A 6,228-nucleotide genomic window follows, 5' to 3' on the forward strand; every position below is an offset into this window, starting at 1 on the left:
GGGATGCACGGGTTGAGCTCTGTGTCCCCGCCTTGCGGGCTGCGCCGGGGAACCGCTGGGTGGCCGCCTCTCCGGCTGTGCCTGGGGACCGCTGTGTCGCTGCCTCCCGGGCTGCGCAGGGGGAGCTCTGTGTCCTTGGCTCCTGGGCTGCACCGGGGGAGCTCTGTGTCCCCGCCTCCCGGGCTGCGCCGGGGGACCGCTGGGTCACCGCCTCGTGGGATGCACCGGGGGGGCCACTGGGTGGATGCGTTCTGGGCAGGGACCTCCTCTGAGCTTTGTACCCAGAGTTGGCAGTGATAGTCAGCCAAATTCATGATCATCTTGGCTACATCTTTCTGGTAATAAGGCCGACCAAATATCTCAGCTTCGCCCTTGGGGTCCCGCTGATTAACATGAAGTAGGGTCTGCGACACCACTCGACCTGCGGGATGTGCTCTCCTCCCAGGTGGAATTTCGCTTCCACCAGCCACACCTCAAGATGAACTGCCTTTGGACTCTTCAGATACTGGGAGTGGAACCAGTAGGGCCGCTTGCTGAGGTTAAGGAGCACTGTGAATAGCGTCCCTTCTTGCTTCTCCAGCTCACAAGTGTCAGAAACCGCCTTTAAGAGAAGCTAGCTGGTATGTGTGGAGACACACGTGCTTTCCCGCGGTTTTAATGGGACCAGCATTCCTGAGGGGTTGGAATGACTTTTTCATGGAAAGCCTATATATATCAGACCTGGGAGCCTCCCAGTTCAGTAATATGAATTCGTTAGATCAGTGTTCACGTTTATATTATTATGGCCTTGTAAATAGTATCTGTAGCTGCAATAGTTTACTACAATTTCTTGCATAAAGTTTTATTTTTCTTGATGGCATTAATTGCTCTTTTGTTCAAGTGCTTCTTTTTCTTTTAAAATGCTTATTTTTCTATGTCCTCCTTTATCTCCACACTCTCCAGCTGTGTAAATTTCTTCTCTGGACCTTCAAGCACAGCAGGAACTTTATCATTTCATCTTGAGAGTACTGCTCCTTCAGTCTTAACTGCTCCAGGNATTTCATCTTGAGAGTACTGCTCCTTCAGTCTTAACTGCTCCAGGCTGGGTTAGCTGCTTTCAGGCCCACAGTCCTGTGGGTTACTATAGCCTTTCCTGGTGTTAGATCCTGGGCTCTCTGGATCCCGTGATTTCCTTTCTTTTGTGTGCGTGCACATTTGGTTTTGTTGTTTGTGAAGTAGATTTTACAGTAGTAGCAAGAGCACCCAGGCAACAATTCCTGACTCGCTCTATGATCATCTCCAAGAGGACCCTCGTGGATTTACTATAGTTCTCTTTCCCACTTTGTTTCTGGTTAGCTTCCAGGAAGCTGAGGATGAGGTAGCTGAATTCCAGAAGGGAAGCAGAAAATGAGAGACAGAGTTGTGGGCACAATTAGTTCAGGCTGAACAAAGAAATAGAGACTTGCAGGCTGGTAAGGAGACTGAAGCTTGAAGTGGAAGCTTTGAAGGCAGTGGTGGCAGTGGGTGCCGATGCCTAATGTGCTAGGTTTATCAAAGTGAGAAATATACTTTTTCAGGTGGAACTGAAGAGAGGTCATCAACAGCAACAACAACAGAATAAGCGTCAAGTGAATTTTTGAAATAAAATGTTTTCTTTCACGGAACCAAGAGAAAGTGGTTTAGAGATTAGAAGTTCACTTAGAAACTTCATAGCTGTCAGTTTTCTAGCTATAACGTTCCTATAATTTTCAAAGGCTGTCTGATTGTTTTGACGGATAGAGTGCCTCCTTCTACAGTACTTTATTTATTTTTTATTTTTTATTTTTTTAAAGTTTTTTTATTACATTATGTTAGTCACCATACAGTACATCCCTGGTTTCTGATGCAAGGTTCAATGATTCATTAGTTGTGTATAACACCCAGTTCACGATGCAATATGTGCCCTCCTTACTACCCATCACCAGTCTATCCCATTCGCCCACCCTCCTCCCCTCTGAAGCCCTCAGTTTGTTTCTCAGAGTCCATAGTCTCCCATGCTTCACTCCCCCTTCTGATTACCCCCTTTCTTTATCCCTTTCTTCCCCTACCAATCTTCCTAGTTCTTATGTTCCATAGATGAGAGAAATCATATGATAATTGTCTTTCTCTGCTTGACTTATTTCACTTAGCATTATCTCCTCCAGTGCTGTCCATGTTGCAGCAAACGTTGAGAACTCGTTCTTTCTGAGAGCTGAGTAATATTCCATTGTGCTATGAACATTGGGGTGCATATGGCCCTTCTCTTTACTACGTCTGTATCTTTGGGGTAAATAACCAGTAGTGCAATGGCTGGGTCATAGGGTAGCTCAATTTTTAACTTTTTAAGGGACCTCCACACTGTTTTCCAAAATGGCTGTACCAACTTGGTCCATATATACAATGGAATATTACTCAGCCATCAAAAAGAACAGTTTCACAGCATTTGCAGCAACATGGATGGGACTGGAGGAGATAATGCTAAGCGAAATAAGTCAAGCAGAGAAAGACAATTTATCATATGGTTTCACTCATTTATGGAACATAAGAAGTAGGAAGATCAGTAGGAGAAGAAAGGGAAGAAGGAAGGGGGAGGTAAAAAGAAGGGGGAATGAACCATGAGAGAGTATGGACTCTGGGAAACAAACTGAGGGCTTTAGAGGGAATAGGGGTGGGGGATCGGGACTGGCCAGTGATGGGTATTGAGGAGAGCACGTATTGCATGGTGCACTGGGTGTTATACGCAAGTAATGCATCATGGAAATTTACATCAAAAACTTGGGATGTACTGTATGGTGACTAACATAACATAATAAAAAATTTATAAAAAAAAAGAAATGCATTATTTGTGTTAAGGATGGTGTTGTTTTAAGAAACTTCTGTCTCAGTTGTATATGAATGTGTGTACTGGGCACAATTTCGGATGAATTTATTTCCGTGGGTTGTGGTCAAAAAAGTTTGAAAAACCATTGTCTTAGCAGTTTTAGAACACCTAAATGCAGCCATTAGCTTAGATCACCAAAAAGAAAACTTGGCCTTAAAAACAGCATAAGAACTCAAAATAATAAAAGCACCCAAGAAATTTAAGTCAAACGTGGAATAATGAGCCTTCAGACCTGTGGAATGCATAGAAAATAGGAATGGTAATAACAGATGACTGTAAAAACAGTGGCAAATATTTATCCTGTTGTAATGATCTTATTGCACGATGAGTTAGAGAAAATAAGACATTTGAGAACAAGAAACAAATGCCAAGTGTCACTAAAGAAGAGAACAATACCAATGTGAAAGGACTTCTGAAAAGTCTGAAGAGAGTGATTTGAGCAGCCACCTGTGGGAGGTGGTACCCTAGAGAGAAAGGGTCAGCAGTTAGACAAGATTATGCCAGCAGAAGTTGCATGTGATTAGTCATGTCCAAATTCTTTAGTTTGTATGTACTTCAAGGTTCCTCTTAAGTTGTCCTCAAACTAGAAACTTATTAAAAATATGTCCAATTACTATGGTCGGTTCACTTTCCCTGATTAATGTAGTACAATCTTAGTTTTACAATCCGAGCTTAAAATTGTTTTAATAATAACTTGCCCATTTTTAGGCACCATCATGCTGTCCTTGAAATTTTGTTGCCTGCAATAACTCATCATAATACTCTTTTCTCAAGTCATAGCATTTTTTAGTTTTGCCAGATGTTTACTCATAATCGGACTGCCTTTTGGGTATTTGTTACGGCATCATTTGTGTTATTTTTTTTCACTTTCCTACCAGCTATATTGTAAGTTTCCTGAAAGCAGGGAATATAAGTTATACTAACTTTTCACTGTTCCAGAATGGCTTCTTCTATGGTAGGAAAGTAATAATTGTTTATTTCATTAACAAGTCCATTCAACAAACATTTATTGAGCTTCTGCTGTGTGTTAGGCATTTCTCTGGGCACTGAGGGTATAGTAATGATACTTAGCTCTCATGAAGTTCATGTTCTAGGATGAGGAGCCAGAAATAAAGATATAGAGAAAGAAGTATCTAGAATACAATATATTTCTTTTAATTAATTTAAGTAATCTCTGCACCTAATGTGGGGCTCAAACTGACAATCCTAAGATCAAGAGTCACATGCTCCACTGACTGAGGCATCCAGGTGCCCCTAGAACACAATATAGTTCTGATGGTGATTAAATACTTGGAAGAAAAACAAAGCAGGTGAAGGGAACAGATAATAATGGGAGTGGGGGAATCTCTTTTAAATAGTATAGTTTGGGAAGGCTTCTTTTAATCTGAATTTTGGGAAGAACCCCAGAGGAAGTAAAGGGTTTCTGTTTCAGCTATTTCACATTTTAGGTGAGCTAAAGAGCAAGATAATTGAGTGTGGGGACATTCTAATAAGCATGATTAGAGAACTAAATTAAAATAGTTGTATTAAGAAAGGCAAGAAGATTTTGGTTTAGAAGTATACCTTGAGATATACTATTGAAAAGTATAACAGGCTCAAGACTGATTCAAATCTCCATTGGCTGTTTGAATTGATGTGTCAGACCGCACAATTGTCTTACATGGGTGTGATAAGAAGTAAGACATTACCTGGGGGAAAGACAAGCCAGTGTATTGTATTACTCTGATAATCTTGAAAAATATGTCCTTGGAGCACAGATGACCTTTACTGGCATTAAGAAGATGGTAGAAATGACAGGTTTTATAACTTATCTCAAGAAAGAGCTAACATTAATTACTTACCACTGCCTTTCTTGTTAAATGATGGAAATCTCTCTTATAATTTTTAAATTATGTGTCCCATATTTACGTTGATCTCATAGACAAAGTTAGATTTGCTTAGTAATACCCAAATTTTCAGTGAAGGCAGTTATTTCCATATGAAAACCTAGAAGGAATTAAAATATAAAAATGTATATATGTTGTTAGTAAATATACCAGGGAAATCTACTTATTGTCTTGTAACAGAGTAAGACTAACCTGCATTTGAATTATGCACATTAGCCAGAATTTCTTATCCTATGTCAAGACAAGCACTGATATTGGTCCACCAAAATATAAGATAGGAATATACACTTAAAAATTGATGAATAAGTGTCCAAGTGGAGGTTCAGGTAGGCCATTGGATATGCAATTCTGGAGGCCTGAGATGAGGTTGGGAGTGGAGATAAAAACCTGAGAATTATCAACATATTAATGGTATTTAAAGCTATTAGATTCTTTGAGATCAGTCTTAATCAGTATAATCTAATAAGATATAATGTGAGCCACAAATGTGAGCCACATATATAATTTTAAATATTCTAGTAGCCATGTTAATAATGGTAAAAAGAAATAGGTGAAATTACTTTTATTTATTTATTTATTTATTTATTTTTTAAAGATTTTATTTATTTATTTGACAGAGATACAGACAGCCAGAGAGAGAGGAAACACAAGCAGGGGGAGTAGGAGAGGAAGAAGCAGGCTCATAGTGGAGGAGCCTGATGTGGGGCTCGATCCCATAACACTGGGATCACCCTGAGCCAAAGGCAGACGCTTAACCGCTGTGCCACCCAGGCGCCCCTGAAATTACTTTTAGTAATATATTTTATTTGACTCAGTTTATCCAAAATAGTATTATTTCAACATGTACTCAACATAAACATTAATGAGATATTTACATTCTTTTATTATACTAAGCCTTCAAAATCAGTATGTAATTTTTACACTTTATCACACTTATCAATTAGAACTGGTCACATTTCTTTTTTTTTTCTTCAAATTTTTATTTAAATTCTAGTCAATTAATATATAGTGTAATATTGGTTTCAGGAGTAGAATTTAGTAATTCCTTGGTATGATTAAATTTGAATAATTATACTTATCCCCTCTAGGCAAAGAAATTATAATCTGAAAAAACAAAGACAATTCAGTTATTTATTTAACCTCAACATTTTTAAGCTCTATATTTAGTCGTCAGACTTCTCGAACTATACCTGCACTATCCAACACAATAGCCATGACTGTCATGTGGCTACTGGTCACTTGAAATGTGACCAGTCGTTGTAGCCATTCTGGAAAACGGTACAGAGGCTCCTCAAAAAGTTAAAAATAGAACAATTGCAATTGCCCTACTAGGTATTTACCCAAAGGATACAAAAATACAGATTCAAAGGGGCACCTGCACCCTGCTATTCACAGGTTTTCCTCATTTGAATCCTGATTTGGTGGCAGAAGAATCTCCTGAGTACACGATGTTGTGGAAGTAGT

This window comes from Ailuropoda melanoleuca, unplaced genomic scaffold (genome assembly GCF_002007445.2).
Source record: "Ailuropoda melanoleuca isolate Jingjing unplaced genomic scaffold, ASM200744v2 unplaced-scaffold8686, whole genome shotgun sequence".
NCBI lineage: Eukaryota > Metazoa > Chordata > Mammalia > Carnivora > Ursidae > Ailuropoda > Ailuropoda melanoleuca.